The 20,194-nt window shown below is 37.3% G+C and overlaps 1 protein-coding gene across 6 annotated transcripts in view; it reads right to left on the bottom strand.

The window, feature by feature from the left end:
- Nucleotides 1-20,194, bottom strand: part of Fat3 (FAT atypical cadherin 3) — a 600,104-nt gene that overhangs the window by 346,626 nt on the left and 233,284 nt on the right. The gene's annotated exons all lie outside the window — the stretch shown is intronic.

Below are 20,194 nucleotides of genomic sequence, written 5' to 3'. Positions count from 1 at the left end.
CAAGGTATCTCTTTGAATTCAGATGACAGTGTAATTCATTTGGATAATGTGATTCACATAATGCGCTTCTCCTTCACCATAACCTCTGCCTCTAGGAAATGACACCACTTCATGGTACCATCTCAAAAGAGCAGGAAGCAAGTCATTTTACCTATATGTGAATTATAATCCTTCTGATGTGCAAAGAACTTTTTTTTTCCTTAGAGTAAGGAAAAGAACCACTGTCCATTATTTTTTAATTATACTTCGTAATGATCACTTAATAAAATGTGAAATCAATGGAATAGGTTTGACCTGTGTATTTTTTTTAAAATGAAACATGATCAAATAGAAAAATCAGTGTGGTGCATGTAATAAGGATAGATAGTATTTGTGTGTGTGTGTGTGTGTGTGTGTGTGTGTGTGTGTGTGTGTGTGAGAGAGAGAGAGAGAGAGAGAGAGAGAGAGAGAGAGAGAGAGAGAGAGAGAGAGGTGGATGGGGAGGAGAAAAGGTGGGGATTCTGGAGTCAGGCAGCAGAGTGAAATTCCAGTTCAAAGACCCTGATTTTAACTGTCATTTATTAGTGATTTGCTTCATAGAAGTAACAACTTCTTTCAGTACAAGTTTCCTTATCTATAAATTGGAGATGCCACCTTATAAAATGACTTGAAATTTTGATAATGCAATGCTCTTAATCTACTTAACACAATAATAAGGATAACAAACACTGATTATTTACCATGTAAAGTGCTTAGCACAGTGCCTTCACATAAGCATTCTTTAAATATTAGTAATTATGTGTTAATATCATTATTTTAAAATTATTTATTAATATAATTATTAATATAATTTTTGTATAGTAGTATGCATACAATCATCAGGTATTTTCCTTAAATAGAAGGATCACATGTCACTTTCCAAATTCTATGGACATTGTAAACAAGCAAAGTAGACGGAACTTCTCTGTTTCCACACTGACAGAGACTGCTATTTACCTCTTGACACTCAGCTGAGAAATGGAGCCCTGGCTAATAACACCAAGAGGCTGTGATCCAAGCATTCCATCAGGTTTCCTCCACCTGATCCTAAGCTCAGCTTTCAGACTGAAGCCAAGAAGGACGAGCAGTATGTAAGATTAGAACAATAACACTACCTGTTTGTGAGTGCTTACTACAGTGTATTTACAGGTACTTTATGAAGCACCTTTTAGAGATAAGGAAGAAAGTTTAAGTAACCTTCTCAAGGCCACATTATTAATCAGTGTTAGAATCCAATTTATATCTATGTCCATTTGAAAAATCTTGAGAACCTCAAGCATGGGTAAGCACCTCATAGTCACAAAATCCACATATCTGCCCATGGAAAGCCTCAATTTTTAGCATCCTTTTGGTCTGGGTTAGAAGGCCCAATATTTATGAGCTCACCACATCTCAGGCGTTTCTGTTCCATCAACACCTGCGAGTGTTAGGAAATTCTTTCTTACATCTTGTCTGTACATTTGCCTGCGTACATTTTTGACCCACTGAAATAACCTAGAATATGTATTCAGGCTCTTCACCTCAAGCACTTTAAACAATGAGCACACCTATCTCCTATCTGTCTTTTCCAGATGGTGTTTGAGAACTGAGTTCATCCACATTTGTCCATCACTGTGCTCAGAGGCTGCTTCAAGTTTCTCAAGAAAAACTGCCTCATACACTGCCTCATCTCAGGTTAGAGCCATCTAAAACATCAAGGTATTTTTCAAATAAACTGTTAGGCCATCTATCCAACATGCATTTTTTCTGATTTATTTTTATTTTGCAATATTTTCTTGCCTTGCTTTTGAACCAGCTCTCTAGACAAGAGAAATCATTTCAATTCATAATTCTGACTTTCACAAAATTAACTATTGTTTTCAAGAGTCTCTCACACATAAATGTAAAATGTATGTGGTTCCATTAAACTATTATAAGTTGACAACCTATTAGAGAGAGGTGGAAATATATATACACACACCAAAGTAGCTTTCTTGCTTCTCTCATTAAATTGTAAACTCCTTGAGTTCACAAGCACTACATCCCTCTCCTTTCAGTACATCATGTGAGCACAGAGGTCACCATATTCATTTGGACTGAATGATTATTAATTTGCACATGTCAAAACTACACTGCTAGAATTGATGATAAGCCAAGAGGCAGGAGAGGAAATAAAATGCCACACATCTGAAGTACAGGTTCAAAGGCAATGACTGGCACATGTTGCTTCCCTGAACCCAATCCATCATAGGGTTGACAGAAAATAGAAATTCATATTAGAAAAGAGCCCAACAGAAAGACAAAGGAGAGAAGGACAGGAGGGAAGCACGTGTGTGAGCTTGCACACACATACACATACACTGTGCCCACAATTGACTGCTGAAATTTCTTTAAGTAGTTACTAGAAGGCTTTCACACATGAATACTGCCATTTAATGGCATTAGGTCCCTGACTCTGTATTACTATTAATAGACAGCCTATTAGAGCATTGCTATTTACAGGCTTCCACAAGGCAACATGATTTCCCAGTAGTATATTACCATTAATTGGTAAAAGGCACTCTAGGAATACCAGTCTAAGACAATAGCTCAGCCACAATTAAAACAGAATTGCATTTGCTGACCTAGACGACAAAGCAAAGTGTGTCTGGGAAATTCTCTGTAATATTTTACAACCTGAACTAATTAAAGATCACATTCCCTATACAGCCAGAAAGCAAACATAAGAAATACCCCCAGCTGAAGACTTTCTAGTTTGATGGTTACTATAATGAGTTCAGTCCCAGTGGTACAAGACAATAGAAAGCAGCTTAGATCCAAGGGTTGTGGAATGAAACTCTGACTTCCCTTAATTTTGGAGCAATTCCTTCTTGTGTACTATCCATCTCATCCAAAAGCCATCATCCAATTTTTCTGCAATGAACATAGGGAATGGGGTGGGGGGGGAGATGATCTCATTGTAACCTGCTAAATTTCTTTAACAGATTTAATGTTGACAAAGATTAAAAATAGCATATCATGATTGCCAGACTGTAGGCTGGATGAATTTCTTTTATTAACTTAGGATAGTCTTCCCTCATCTAAAGCAGGTGGTAGACTAAAAATGTTTTTACTGTGTGATTAAAGTATCCTTATACGGGCAGCCTGAGGCACCTCAAGTTATTGCTCTATTGCCTGGAGGTAAATTAAGGTGATACTTTTCCTTTCCCCATCTCTAATAGGATTGTACATTCTGCTGCTGGCAAAACCGATTACACTGTTACCTATTGCAAAAGCCTCATTCCTGAATGCTGATGTGTGTTCTGTCACATCTGGCTTGAAAAAAAATTACTTCTTACTACTTAGCTCTGATAAGGAGGAAACTTCCAGGAAGGATGTTTTCAGGGAGACAGAGAAACAGAAAAAGGAAACACACACATTAGACACAGAGTGAGAGTTAACAGATGTCGCTGTTTTGTAACATTTTATCTTATTTTTCCTCCTTCAGATTTCTTTCACAATCAGTCTGATCATGTTGGCCAACATTTGGAACATCAGTGGTGTACTGATAAATAGGTAGGTTTAATCTTCAAAACAAATCTTGTTCTAAAAGAAAAGAAATACCTTATAGATAATAAGATTATTAAGTAAGACCTGTCAAAAATGATCACAAACTGAGCCCCTTTGTGTAACTGATACACTATTAAATTATATAATAATGTAATCTAAAGTAATACTATATGGTGTAATATGAATTCCTAGGAATTGATTCTTAAATAAACAAATGAATATGTAATAGCTATGATGAGTCTCTCGGCATTTTAATGTCATGGAACCTTTTTAATTTCAGTCAACATTTATTAAGCATCTGTTGTATCTCAGTCTCATGATACAGCATGGAATGCAAAAGCCATGGGAAGCTTAAACACATTTGGAATTTTACATTACTTATGCTTACTATTATTCACCTATTGCTTGTACTTCAGTTAAACCCCAATCTGAATATCAAAAAATTCTGCATGAGACCCTCAACATTCCTGAGGGGAATGGATGCCCTGCATTGATGCTCCTCCAAGTTTCAGATGTTGTCATAAGCTCTCCCAGTTCTATTCTATGCTATCACTCCACTATGAGAAGTCACAGTTCCTGTGCAACCTGTTCCAGCACAAACCAACTGACTGACTTTCTAAGTCACTTGGAGTTTTATCTTTCCAATAATGATCATTTACCAAAAAGCAATCATGGCTTTGCTCATGCACATGATTACTGAAGATGATACAGAGAGCAACCAAGCCAACAAAGCTCAGATGCAGACTCTGGGCAGTCAGAGAGGCTTACTCTCCCTGCAGCTTCTTTGCTTCCTCATAGCATCCCAAGTTACAGTTGCACTTTATATGATGTAATGAAATATACCGGTTCCAAACAACCACTCCGGAAATGAACTGAAATAATCAGGTCAGCCTACACCATATGGAGACTTTCTCAATTCTTTCCCTGTCTCTTCCCCATAGAATTAGTCACTCCATCCACTGGATTTCCAAAACAAATCTCATGTACCATCAATAAAACACTCATCATGCTCTACAGCAATTTCCCTCTAACATACCACTCAAGGTCAAAGATTATATAACAACTGCCTCTGTATCAGCTGTACCCAGCACAGGGCAGAGCACACAGAAAGTCAATGAATGTTTGATAAATGAATGATACCCAAAGAGTAGGTAACAGAGAAATGCAATACAATATAAATGGAGCAGCCCATACTACTAGCTAATAAACACGAAGTTTAGCTGCTTTTTTATATTTTATTTTTTAAGAAAGAGTGAGCAGTAAGTAACATACTAGACAGTAAATCCTTTGAGGGTAGGAACAAGTCTTTCTCTCCCTGCCCTACAGCTGCATCCTGGAGCTTACTACATTGTAACTGGGACAACAGAGCTGAATGCACATCTGCTGAATCAACCGAAGAGTCATTAAGAGAGATCTTGAAAGCAGACTCTCTTGTGTCTCCTTTGCAAGTGTGCTACCTGTATTACAGATTACAAACCACAACACCCAAGGCTTCTTCTAACTGCAGAGCTGTAATGAGTAGAAGAAACCCACAAAAGCACTGTCATCCACCTTTTGCTTTTAAGTAAGACCTGATAAAAATGATCACAAACTGAGCCCCTTTATGTAGTATCCTGTCCTATTGATTTGTGACTTCTGACCAATTTAAGCTGTGTCACCTCAATAATTACCTGATGATGTCATGTCATAAAATCTGGAGACAGACTTGGGTCAAGGTCTGACTCTGTCATTAAGTAGTTGTGTGACCCCCAGCCAACTAATCAATTTCTCAGATCCTCAGTTTCCTTCCTCATAGGGATAGGAATGATGTCCACCTCAGAGGCATTAAGAGAAACAAGAAAGAAACATCTGCAAGAGCAGCATTCACTTCTGTTCTTATTTATATACAATTCTCCATATTAAAAAGATAGTTTTTTTTGCCAAAGGACTAGTTCTATACACATGTCAATTGTATTTAAAATGCACATAGACATTGATTTTAATTTGAATACTCTCTGTAGAAATAACCCTCATGATACAGATTCATTATCTAACAAAAATGGCCCAGACCTGAAGCGCCAGGCAGCACAGCACAGCTGTGGTCCCTTCTCTAATGTGGTGAAAGCCTAAAGGGGGCAGGAATGGGGAGAAATGCCACTGTGACAAAGAGTGATGAAGTGTGACACTAGATAGATATTAAACTACTTACGGAAGGGGAAGCTCAGGGACCTAGAAACAAGTAATATGGAGACTGAGGCTTTCAAATTCCATTTGTCCAACTCTAGACAGATGCTACTGAATCTCATCACTGAAGTCAGGTTCAGTGCAAAATATCCTCCACCCCAGTGAGGAGGCCAAAGAAAGGCCTGAGGCATATCCTGCGTTAATCACTGCAATGACTGTGAGGTACAAAGTGCATGGCAGGAGATGCTAGGCAGAATCTTCAGTCCTTCCCAGCTCTGGATTGCTGCCTTCACTGGTGTATTTGGGGGCTTTCCAAATGCATCAGTCTCTTCAAACACTATTCTCAGACTATAGCATTGCAACCCCTTTCCTCCTCCCCTAAAGAGGTCTGTGAATCCAACAACTGTGGGCTAAATCCAGGATTCCTTCCTTCATTCAACTTAACAGGGAATTTGCCAGTGTCTGAGGTGTGCTCACCTCTGTCATCTCCTCTGGGTATGCAAACATGAGTAGAGCACAGGCCCTTCACTCCCTGTTATGCACAGCCCAGTAGCCTTCAGAGCCACCCCAGATAGGACACACTGAAGTGCAGGGGGAAAAGAGGCACCAGCAATGTGTGAACTCTGACATGGATAGGTATTCAGAGAACCTCCCCCAGGGGAATGGAGTGTGGCATGGGGTCCCAGGTTGGATAAGATCCCTAAGCTGGAAAGGAGCTATGGGAAAAGAGTTTTCTAAGAGGTACTACAAAAGGTGATGAGAAACAGGGTGGGGAGCAATAGAAAGGTAGGGGAAGCAGATTGAGAAGGTCTATGATACCACGTTGCATTCACACGAAAAATATTTAACAAATATTTACTGCATGAACAAAAACATCATCCAACCTGAATATTATTTAAGCAAAAGTCTGCATATGCTTCAAACTCCACTGGTTTTAAGTAAATATCCTTTTGGTAAGTGGGGCAGCTCACAGTATGGGTAAGTGCTGGCAAAGTGATCCTAACCCAAGCCTGAACCCATAATCCGCACAACAGATTTGATCAATCATCAGTCCTCAATTTATTCACTGAATATTGTCAGTGCTCATCTTTTGGAAAGATCAACACCAAAGAAAATGCATATCGAATGAAGATTTTACACATTACCAAAATAAATAGCTAACACTTGGAAATGTCTCTTGAACTCTGATTTAAACCAGCTGATTTGGGTTCAAATAACTAATAACCCAAATCCCAAGTCTTTGTGGCTCATACAACAAAGAGCTCTGTTCAACTATTCTATCAAGGATCTGGAAAAAAAATAGTACACTATGTACAAAGTTTTATTACTCTCTCAGGATATTCTAGTGGATGTTATGACTTGGGAGTCAATGGAGTTGGATGGGTGTCCTCCCCATTTGACCAGATATAGGGTGATTACTTCCAACAATGACCAAGAGAGGAGAGTCAGTATTGGTGAATGACTGTAACAGCAAACTTGTTTGCTCTGAAGACTTTCTCATTAAACCATTTACAAAATGGATCAATGGTTTGTTTTCTGCTTCTCTCATGTACACTAGCAAAGTAGAAATAATGCACCCCGAAGCTACATAAAAGAAACAATGAAAATCATGGTGGCAAATATTTTTCAATTGTTCAGAGCCAAATCAGCCAGTCAACATTTGTTGAACACTTCATTGTGTACAAATTGTTGCAGCTGTCCAAACCCACTGAAATAGGCATTTGGGAAATGCACGCTGAGCAGAGACCTGGATTGCAGCCCCGGCTCTGTCACTAATTAACTGTGTGACCTTGGATAACTCACCCTTGCTAAGAGCTTCAGCCATCTCATCTATTCATAAAGAATAATGTCTTTTGCCCTGCCTACCTCACTGGGTTGCTATGTAGATCAAAAAAGAAGAGTTTATAAAAGCACTTGGGAAAGTATAATGTGCTAGGCAAAGGCAATATTTTATTATTAAACAGAAGTTGCTATTTAACCTTCAGGAGTTTATGGACTATCAGGAAAGAAAGACACACCAGACTCTTGTCTTTTTAAAATTGAGTATCAGTATATATTTCTATTAACCTGAGTGCTTTAAAGAAAGATAACAAAAATTCATCTCCTAAGCCAATTTCCATGCTGCCTCTGAATTATGCTGAGTAGTCTCATCAATTAAGCAAAAAACTGATATATTAGGGTTATTAATATATTGGGATTACCTGGTTCTATAGTTCATTCCTAGGTGCTTGAGATTTGAGGCCTTGAAATATAAGATTTTGTGATGCATGAATTGCATCCTTCTGCCTATTCTTTTAAGTCCCTCTAGTACTTATGACAACTTCATATAGGTGTTTACTGACAGTGTTGGAAGCAGCCTATGGGACAGTAGTGAGGACTGAAGGTTCTGCCATAGCATGGTTTGGACTTAAATGCTAATTGCTGATGGAAAACATTGGGCAAGACACTCATATCCTCTCATAATTTCCTCAGCTGTGTAATATGTATGAAAATAAAACCTCTTATTTTTCAAGATTATTGAAAAATATTTAATCAGAAGATACATGTACAGAAAGTGTTCACTACAGCAAAGTATTTTTAAATAATCATGATGATTACAATGATAAAAGTAGAAATTATGGTATAATCAGACAATTGAACCAATACCTGCAACAGATACCAGAAATCACACATTTGGGTATGTATATTGTCAATCTCAAAGTTAACACTAATGGTATTTTATTGAGTGCCTATTATGGGAAAAATGCATTATATCTAAGTAGATAATACTAACCACATTCTTTTCAAAAATGAAAAGCAGAATTAAGGAACACAATTTGCATGAGATCACAGAGCTTCTAAGTGACAAAATGAAGATTTGCCCCAGGTCTATGTGACTCCTGCACATTCCAACAGGCCATCCTCTCAGCCAACTGCTAATTTCTGCTCAGCCTCTGAGACACCTACCCCTCATGGTTTCTTCTCTTCCCATGTGCTTAGTTCTCAGGGTCACTGATACAATGATTTGAGCTATCATACCTGCATTCCTGCCATTATCTTTCAGCATATATTCAGTTCTTTTATGCTTCCTTCCCTGCCTCCTTAGTCATGTGCAGTAAAGCACATTCTAACAGATTCAATGAAGATTTAGCTCTCATAGCTCCTGTGACTCAAAATCCTACAGGGAACACACATGAAAACTAACAATGCAAAGTATTATAATAAAGATGACTACAAATGCAATCAGATACAGGGGAGAAAGCATTTTTCATTTGAAGCTTAAGAGGAACACTGTAGCTCACAGTTGAGTGCAGAAGGGAAATCCAGTCAGAATGAATGATACACTGTCATATTCAAGGAAGAGCAAGCAGTGTAAGGTGTCTAAAAAAATTACCAAAGATTGTTGGAAGCTTTCTTAAAATGCACTACAAATTGAGTTTAGTCTGGGCCAGGGAACAATAAGAATATGAAGGAAAAACATCACCATTAAGAAGTGACTGTCAACAGCTCAGAGGAAGGTCAAGTGCCAAGAGGCAGGAGCTATGGGCATCTGTAGGAATCTTCTGCCCACCACTTGGAGGTCTAATGCAAGCATACCCCCAAGGCCAGAGCAGTGACTGAACTAAAGGACAAATTCTGGAAATTCAAGCTGGGATTGGAGACAGAATATAAGACCTTGCAGGATGGTGCAGGCAAGGTCTAGAATTCTCCATCCAAGGTCAAAACCATCTAAAATAAACTTCACCTTGGAGAATCACAAGTCACTTGAAATCCAGTCAAGTTCAAGAACAAGAATAACTTTGCACTTATGTGAAACTTAAAAAAAAAAACAACAACAAAGCTGAACAAAACAGAAACTCTGTGATTCCCCTCATTTTCACCTCTGACTTCTATTTAACCTCATTTGTTTTTGCCAGCAGTAAAATCCACAAAACATCTTGATGATGACTGCCTCAGGGAGAAGGGAACAAGCATTTGTGCAGAATCTATTGTGTGCCAAGAATTTTAAATGTTTTATTTTACTTAATTCTCCAAGATCACCCAGTGATACTCTGAGAAGTTAAATAACTTACCCAAGGTCACAAAGCTCAGGCTTGCATACAATTTTGGTAAGTATTATGATTTCCATTTAAAAAATATAGAAACTGTAGCTTAAAGAGAAGTTATACAACAGGCAAATGCCCAAAATCAGGATTAAAACCAAGGTTTGTAAGAAAATTGATGACAAGAATTCACTGAATAGGCTTTATCTAACCAAACTGAAGCTATAGTGTTAAAATCAAGGAGGGCAGTCTTGTGTGATATGAGCCCATATATAATTAGACATTGATTTAGAAGCACATGGGTCTAACAAGTTTCATTGGAAGAGGTCCATAGCCCTGAATTACTGCATAAGAACACTCTGAGTCTCACTTCCACATACTGCTCAATCAAACTACTCTGAAGCCTAGACCATGAATGAGATATAGACATGGGGACTGTGGATGTAAAAGCTGAGGAAAAGTATTTAGCTCAGCATGGTAACATCACATATAAGTAATTCAATCCTCTCAGTACCCGGAGAAGAAGCAAGTGTAGGCCTGTATGAAGCCACTGCGAGGCTTGACTATCTGCCTATATGATAGCTGTGTAAACGTCTCTGCATGATTCTCTCAAGAATCAGTAATGTTGTTCACTGGCTGTCTAGCAGTAAGAATTATCATCAGGAAAAAAAAATGAACTTGGAATTTGACTTTAATGTGAACTATTATTGGAAGAAAGGACCTTAGCACATGCTGTAGCATCACCCCAAACCTCTCCTTCCAGAAAAGCTCAAGCAATGTCAAAGAGCTCAGAATTGCCTACACATACAGCTTTATTTCAGGCTTCTGTATTCCTACAATTGCCATACCATTTGTCTGGAATGTCCCTTTCATCCCTTGTCTGCTCAGAGAATTCTTAACTATATTTTAAACCTCCATTCTGAAGTCATCTCCTCCAGAAATTCTTCCTCAACTTCTCCATGTAGAGTCATCTTTCATGACATAGAATTGTTGTCATTTGGACTATACAATTCTTCGTTGTGAGAGGTGGGACTGTCCTGTGATTTTTAGCGCCTTTGGCAGCATCCCTGGTCTCCACTGGATGCCAATGAGTGCAGACATAGTCCAATATGCCCTGGAGAGCAGAAGTAGGGGATCACTATCCAGACAAGAATCACTGCCATAGTATTTTTTTCTTTTGACCTTCCTTTAATAAAATGTGTCTTGAAAGAGAATATACTAGCTTCAACTTTAGGAGCAAAGAATTTCTAGACTTACAAATTTCAGTGTTCTATAGCTAAGAAAAAAATATGATCAGAAGGTCCCAATATATGGTAAATATGTAAAGAGTAAACATGCCAAAATTCTTACATTTATGTTCATTTCATTTTAAACATGAAAAAATGTTTAATAACAACTTTAAGTTTATATACAGTTCTGGTATATAACAGGCACTTAAATCACAAGTACTATTATCACTGGCTGCCCATCAGTTAGGGGCCTCAGTGGTCCAATAAACTGGCCAGAGAAGCAAGGTATATGGTCTAAAAATAATTCATTGTGACTCTGGCCCACAAATACCACCTCCTGTACCAACACAATTTCTGAAGTTGACCCACACAGAAAATGTAAGGGACATGCATTTTCTGCAACCCCATTCTGACCTGTCATGTTCTTTTTTTTTTCTTCCTTTTTTTACTATTTTAGATCACTTCATCTTTAGCAAATAAAATAGTTTGCATTCTAATTTGGTAAGAGACAACATAAATCCTAACTAACGTATTCATTTATCCTAAGCAGTATGGAAATTCCTCAGAAAACTCAGAATGGAACCATTGCCATAGTATTTTGGTTTTAGCATCAGCATCATTGGCCCTACCTGAGAGCTATATAGAAGAATAAACAATTGAAGGTCCCTTTTAATCCCACACATTTCCATATTAACACAGTGGAAAGTTAAGATTTTTAAAAAACTAATTTGCATAGTGTTTCACTCTGGTGAAGTTAAGGCCCCTTATTGATTTATTTACATTCTTCATCACAGAAAAGAATCATGTCAGTGAGGTCAAGGGAATGAGAATGATGAAGATTGAAGTTCAAACTGCATGACCTTAGACTTTGATCCTACTTTTTATCTAAAAAGTATAGCTAATTTTAACTAGCTCACAAGGTTGCTGGGTTAATAGAAATATATACATCAAGCTGCCTAGCAAGAGTATCTTCCCCTTGCCCCCCCCCAGAAAAATAGGACCAAATTAATGTATGACAAAATTCTTTATAAACAGTATAAGTGTTCTATGGCCTGTATGTCCTAAACCTGTATAGTGTCACTGATTTTTTAAAATCAGTAATAATAGATGAACTTTGTTTTCCAAATGTAGCATTGAAACATGTACAAAAATATCCTTGAAAGGATAATTTGAAGTAGAAATTTAAAAATCAATTATGGTTAAAGAACACTTCGCAGAGTCTTTTTAGACATATACCTTTCAATGATCTCCACTGCTCAGGAAGGTGGTATCTGAGAGGTGAGCACACAGCCTAAAAGAACGCAAGAATCTCTCCATCCCCAGAGCTAGGCAGTAAAGCCAAGACTCAAATCTAATTTGCAGTAACAGACATCCTTCTATTTCTTCAGAACACTGAAGTAATGTTTTAAATACAGAACAAAGAGCCATTCAATCCCAACCTTTCTAAATTTTGAATTATATTCCTATATGCAAAACTAGGAAGACAGTAGAGACCATTAGAACTGATTATGTCAATGGCTATCATCATTAGTTGCATATAAGCAAGCCTTAAGGATTTGCAGACATAAAAACAGCTATTTCTTTTGTCAAAAGCAATTATAATTAATTCTCAGCAAATATATGTACATTCAACCCAAGTCAGATGAAAGAATAAGCCAAAGGAGAGATGGGTTCCTTCCATACTACATGCTAAAACTCTTAATTAAACCCAGACATTCAAAAGTAGTCTCAGAAGAAAGGTTAATGAAATAGGGTAGGAAGGGAAAACATCTCCAGAGAATGTTGCAGACTCTAGTTTTCTGGGCTGTCTTTTTTTTTTTTTTCTCTTTTGTTGCTCTAGGGAGAAAGTTAAAAAGTGGGGAGGGATTATAAGATGCACGTATCTTTTTGTAATCAAGAAGGAGCTTCTCTTCTCTTTATCCCCCTGCAAAAAGAGCTGTAATGCAGTATATTTTTTCAGCACTTCAACCAGCCCTGACAAAGAGTTGCAGAATTTGGGACACACAGTTTTTGATCTCAGAGAGAAGCGAACATAATTTAGTTTAGAACAGTGGTGTTGTATTAGCATCTGGTGGATATTATGCTTGGGAAAACATTAAGATAAGAAGGAAAATCTCAAGAAGCAAAGATGCCCAAGTGTTGCACTCTAATAAAATTATTCAAGGCTACCTCTCCCCTACGTTCCATGGAAAAGCAGACTATGCTTGATGGTGAGGAGACCCAGAGTCTCAGACCAAGGACACGCCCAACAGACTTACTGTATGCTCACACCACAAATCAGTGGTGGGAAAGTGGGAGAAAAGGACTGGCATGTTTAGGGAATAAATTCAGAGGAAACTGAGCTCAGGCCAGGAAGAAAGAACCATGCTCATCTGAGACCAAGCTTCCTGGTTTATTTTTCTACCCCTGTTACTATTAATTCATTCATCGAATGTGCATTGTTCTTTTTGATTGTTTACTTTGTGCCAGGCACTGCACTGAGCATCGGAGCTAAGATGAGAGGCAAGAAGAGGCATGGTTCTTACTCTCATGGAGCTTTTAACCTGGAAAGAGAGATGGGCATACACACCAGCAAATGCAGAATTTCAAGCAGTAAAACATGGAACCCAGTTCTATGAAAGAGCACATGAGTAACAACACAGGAAAACAACCACACCACCAGTTACTGGAAAGTTACTACACAACAGGCATTTCTTTTCATTTAATGCATTTGATTCTCCTAAGAAATGGCAGTGGGCCACGTAATATGTAAGACTCCTGATTCTAGAATCCAAATTATTAAATGGGGACCTCGTGGTATGGAAACCAATGCTCATGGCACTTATCATGCAGTACTACAATTGTCAGAATAAAGCCTTCTTGAAGGCAGGGACTGGATCTTATTGTCCTGTGTAGGGGTGTCAAGAGATTTCTTCCAGAAAGTTCTTTCAGAAAGAGATGGCTCTTAAATCCTTCCCTTCCTTCTCCCCTCTTCTCCAAATGAAGGTCATGTTCCTCAATATTTTAGAAAAGACTTTCACTTAAGAAAAAGGCTTCTATTAGGGGTCATAAAGTGATAAGATCTTGGTAGAATATAAAACTAATTTCAAACCCTCCTCTGGTTTATGGTGGCCACAAAGGTAGGAATCAGATTTTACCTTTGTGGGAAGAAAAGTGCTTTGTTTAGAAAAATCCTTTCAAATAAATAAATAAATACACACACACACACACTTATTCTATAAGCACAGACACAAATGGGTGGATAAAATGGATGAAATCTAATACTGTATGCTTTACCCTGGATTCTTTACTTTGTTCTCTCACTAGTCACTACTGAAATGTAAGATGGACCTGACCTCCTGTATAAAAAACAACCGCAACAAAATATTCCTCTAAAGCAGGCACCACCATCTGCCTGGGCTGGAAAGCATAATTTAGTACAGAAACAGGCAGAACACGTAGTTCAGAGAGTGTTAATACACAGTCAATAAAGTAACTAACCAATCCGCAGTAACAGCCCCCCAAAGGACAATTCTGGAGTGTTTTATTCTGAGAGCAAATTAAAGCAAAACAAAGATGAGTCTACCAAAAACACAGCAGACTCTCCTCTATTTCACATATGAGTCCTTAGAGTAATTCATGGAAATTATCCATATCTTTCCCATATCTCATACCTACAGCATTCAGTGCCAACCTGAGAGCTTCTTTGTTCAGGTAACAGCTACCCTAAGTCTGGCCTCGTGGCTTTAACCTCTTTTATTTCCTGCATGCAGAACTGGATCGCCTATGCAGGAGCAGTATTAATCTAGAAATAGACTCACAGAGTTTTGATAAGGTTTCAATTATCTAGTTAGCCAATCGGAAGTCCTGTCATCAAATCATTATTTTAATATAGTTCTTGGGAGTACACAGAAGCTGGCATTATGTCATTTGCCATTGAGAACTGTTTCCCTGCCTTTCTGATTTACTCTAGCAGTTGACTGAGAATTCCCACGGGACCTGTTGTATTTAGTACTTATGAATTTGTAACTGCATCTGTGTGCTTGTGTATGTGTTGGGGGTGGGGGTGGAGACATGGTTTCTTTCACACAATATATACAGAACTAAAGTATTAGCTGTCCAGACACTAATTTTGGTGTTCAGTCCCTTTCACTGCTCTGCAATCTTTTATATTTGAAGCCCTCATTAAGATAATTAAAATAAGTCAGTTTATCAACATATGATCCAATTATTTCAATATTCTCAACACAGCTTCATTTCAGTTCAGTTCTCCTTTTCTGTCTCCAGAGAAGCATGACTTTGAACACCACTGTTCTCTGGACTTAACTCTGGTTACTTGGTGCATTTCAATCTCCCTAAGCTTTTCCACAGTGAAATCTGCCAAGAAGCAAATGAGCAGAAAGGACAGAGGTGAATTTCTTCTTCAATCTTCAACGTTTATGTAAGACCTTCTATGTGCCATAGTATCCACAACATAAATAGTGGGCCCACATATAAACTGAGACTAGCATTCCAAGGGGTTTTAAAATGGCTTATTTTCATGGGTGCCTATCGAGTTTTTTTTTTCCAATTTGTAAAATTATTCAATTTGAAATTAACTGAATCTTTAAAATGACCTATTTTTCCTTGGAAATGCCCACATATAAGCTTACCTCTACATTCTTTAATTTAAAAATATTATTTTCCAAAAGTTGTACACCTAGAAAACTGCTAGGTTGTACAAATAAAATTGTGTGCACTCACTCACATTACTTTACACAATTTCCAAAGACACCTCTCAAAAATTACTTGTCCAATTAACTTCTTTATGAAAGAATAAATTCAGTTCACCTAAAACATGCTACAGTTATACTCTAGCAACCTGGGAATCTGATTTCAGAATATTATTAATGGTGGTTATTAGCTGAAGATGCAATATGGAAGTGAACATATAGGGTGAAATTTGCAGTTATTGCTCTGCAGAGAGATAGCAAGTGCAACTCAATCTTTCTAATATAACTTATGCACAATAAGCTGTGGGTTTTAGATTAAATGATTTGATTTTATTCTGTAGTTCAATGACTGATTCTACATTATCATTATGAACTTCCACAATCCAATATTTCAAATCTTTGTTTTTTCTTCTCTGAGTATACCTAATGCAAGCTATATTACATAGTTCTACGTAATTTTTATTTTTTAATTTCCCAGATTTATTTGACTGAGTTTCATGCTATACTTACATCTACCATCCAAGTATAAATGGGCACTCTCATCAACAGTATCTTAAGGGGTATTTTCCAGAGATTTCCCTTTTTTGATAGTATACACATGAAGTGCCCAACCTGACAATCTATATTATGATAATAATTTTAGTATGACAAAATAAACAAAAGAGAAGGAAAAAGGAAATAGTTAAGGGGGAAATAATACAGTGGAATTTGTGAAGTAACAAAAATTATGTTTATAACTAACTAGCATAGACACAAAGCCAATTTGGACGCTCCAGGCTGAGAAGATATGATTTAGAACAAAACATGATCATTAACAAAATTCATGGGGCTGGGGTTGTGGCTCAGTGGTAGAGCGCTTACCTCTCACTTGCAAGGCCCTGGGTTCGATCCTTAGCACCACATAAAAATAAATAAATAAAGGTATTTTGTCCAGCTACAACTAAAAAATAAATATTTAAAAAGAAAAGAAAGAAAATTCATACAGATGTTCACATTGAAAAAGTGTAGTCACTATAGCCCACCTACTTGTCTTACATGCAAATTTAGGATCATTAACAATTACAACATGTGACACAGAACCCTTAACTTATTGTAAGATGACAATTATCACTTTAATTGGCAGAATGGTAGGGAACTGCTTCATGGCAATAGGCAATAGTAGCTTGAGTCCTATGAATGAGTAGATAAGCTAGTTAATAAACCTGAAATAAGTTTGCTTAGCTACAAGCCTCAAATAAATAGAGGTAATAAAGTGGCATTTTTGGAGGGTCTTCTCTGTGCCAGAAATTATGCAAGGATCTAGGTTCTCTGGCATTTTCATTAAACTAGACCTAGTGAGAAAGAGGCTGTACCCTCTACACACATTCTTATTTCTCTAGGGGTATGATGTGCTTGGCAGTGCTGGGTATAGAAAAGATATTTAATGAACCTGAATGGAAAAAGGAAGGAGAAAAGAAAAGAAAAATATAGGTGAGGATAAAAGATAAATTAGATAGAATACCTGCTGATCTTGCAGTCTGGTAGACAGCTACATTAAGAAAATATTAGAAAACAGCTTTGGAGTAACAAACAAATATAAGGAACAGAAGAATTTACATATAATTCAAAACATTATGTTTGGGGAGAACATCATTGACCAAAACTTTTTTGTTTTTGGTGTGAGCAGGGGGTAGAAACAACATGATTTTACTTTAACTGACTAGTAGAATGGTTTAGCATTTTCCTTGCAATGTACACTCATATATGGGAAATCAACTCAACAAACAACAAAATGAAGCAAAGATTATATGAACAATGCAAGTGTTCCTTCCTGGTCACTAGTTCAGTTTCTCATCAGTGTAACACATTATTAATCATCTTTCTCAAGGAAAAAAAACTCTCTAAGTTTGCAATAGTATCTTCTCATTTATGTGATTAAACAAAAGGGACTGAACATAGCAGTTTAGTAGTTTCCTTTAGCCAAAGTTTTATTTGCACAACAAATATTTGCTGGATACTCTCCTAAGTATCTTCTCTTGCTATCTCATAAGGGAACAAATCATAATTTCTCTTGGCATGATTGATGTATTTATATTTTCACTATACAACCGACAATGGTACTATTTTATTTCAAAATCAGCAACTGGACAACCCCCTTTGTGCTTCTAAGTGTGCATTTGCAATTACTTTTACTTATAGTCACAATAAAATGTGCACTGCTTCCATTTACTCTATCCTGGAGCCTCTCTGATCTCCCAGGGAAATCCACATGCATCATAAAATGCCACTGAGGGAGTACATATGGAGGATTAGATTCCTTTTGCTGGTAATCTTTGAGTGAGCTATAAAACTTGTTTCATGTAAATTCACTGGGGCAGTGAAACCCAAAGTCAGCTGTTCCTCCTGCCTTACACCCCTTGGACTGCATTCCATAAAAACTCACTCACTGAAACCTTTTAAAGCAAATGCTTTTTTAAATTCTAGGGTAAAAAGTTCTGATCTTAGTTTTTTCCATAAGCCAAAGCACACAGAGGCAGCTAACTCCAAAATATATCAAATTCTTGAATTTCCGCCTTTTAAAGTAATACCAACAGTGTATAGTGTCCCCTGCTTCTCTTGGGGTGATGTGATTGGCTTGTCTGAATAATTCTGCTAACTGGCAGTGAACTGAGACCTGCCATTCAGGAATGAGCAGGAATTTCACCTGGCTCCTTTGAGAAGGAGGAATATTGGAAATATTGAGCCTTAATTTAGGTCCTTACACTACAGATACATAGTAAATACCTATAAATGTTTCCTAAATGAGTGAATCAAGAAATTTGCTGAAAGTGGGACCATTCTAAAATTTTGGAGTCTGCCAAGTTTGGCCTTGGGCAAGTCACTGAATATCTTTGCCACATTTCAGTCATTTATAAAATGGGTACTGTAATGTCTCTCATATTTATCTCAGAAACATGTTCGGGGAATAAAATCATTATCATATGTGGACAATGTCTCAAGTCTTTTGAGAGTCCTTGGAGCACCTACTGAATTTTGCATTTATCCCCCTCATACCCTTTATGCACACTGACCTTCTTTCAATAGATGGCTCCAAAATCCTTCAATGTGAGCAATGAAAAGTGAAATATTTTCCTTAAATTGTTTTTAAAAACCCAAAATTCTTCTAGCATTTTTCCACAACTCAATTTTATGTAGTTTACTGGATGTACGTCTCCCAAGAGCCTAGAATACAGAAAGCACTGAACAACTGCTAGTGGATGAACAAAATGTGGTAACAACTGTTATAAGCATTTTAAATGATTAAGAGGGTAAAATTATTATGACTTTTGTCATTCCCTTAATTGTGGGGGGAGTTCACTTTCACCTTCCTCCACCCTGCCTCCCTGCCTCACAGCTATGGAGATGCATGCCTTGCAGAACAGGCAGACTTGATCTGGGCTAGTGGGTCACATAGCCGAGGCTGTTATACCATTCATGCCAAAGTGCTGGCTTTTGCAGGGCAGCACTATCAATCACCCACACAGCAACAGGGAAGTTTTCAGCCCTAATGGATGACTATTCTTTTACAATGAAAGGGGAATTTGGCACAGTGAGAAAAGTCTGTAAGAAACCATTTCTCCCAACTAGGTAATAGATTATCATGACAATTTCTCAATTTTTTAGAGAGTTCTCTACAAACTGAAGAGTTCTACTGGTGGGAAAGACTATGGAAGCATCTAGTCTAATCATTCTATTTATAAATGATAAAAGAGACACCATAAATGATTTGCCCATAGTTATGCCACTAACCAGAAACCAAACTGGCCTGAAATTTGAGTTTTTAGACTTACATATCCTTCCCTTTGTTTATTGTGGTGCTCTTCCCATTTGTATGTATATTTGTCTGCTTAATACAAGATTGAGGATGGCAGGTTCCCATAGTGACACACAAGAAAATAAAGAAGGGCAAAGCAACATAATTTTTTCAGACTCAAACAATACGAGTTTTTTTTTTTTTAATTCTTAAACTGTTTGCAGGTATTTTTGCAATACCAAAGGGAATAAAACCTTAAAATCTTTCCTTCAAGGGAGTCTTTCTACTAAAAGGAAATAAGTGGAAAAGATTTAAAACACAGAGTTTTAATTATTAAGCAATCAAAACATATTGACAATAACTTTTATGAGGTTGGGTCCCTGAAACTCCACTTTTGGAGATGAGAAACAACCTGTCGTCAGGTTTAACTGGTCCATGTGCTGCACATGAATGGAAATAGAACACCTATTCTCTCTCTTTAAGAACTTTACATCTTCACTGGGGAAAAAAGCAAAAATTCAATTTTAAAAAATTCAAACTAACAACCCAGGGTGACAGAAAGAGGTTGATAGGCCTATACTGTACAATTCTGTTATGTGTACAATGCTGTGTTTATATTTCAGTGGGACAGATATAAAAATAGCTTATTTTCAAATAACTGTTTTTTTAACTTTATTTTGTTTATTATTTTTTAAATTTGTTTTAGTTGTTGATAGACTTTATTTTATTTATTTATATGCGGTATTGAGAATCAAACCCAGTGCCTCACAC

Source organism: Ictidomys tridecemlineatus, chromosome 4 (assembly GCF_052094955.1).
Source record: "Ictidomys tridecemlineatus isolate mIctTri1 chromosome 4, mIctTri1.hap1, whole genome shotgun sequence".
Lineage (NCBI taxonomy): Eukaryota > Metazoa > Chordata > Mammalia > Rodentia > Sciuridae > Ictidomys > Ictidomys tridecemlineatus.
The sequence above is the reverse complement of the archived record's forward strand: the minus strand, read 5'-3'. Positions and strand labels throughout refer to the sequence as shown.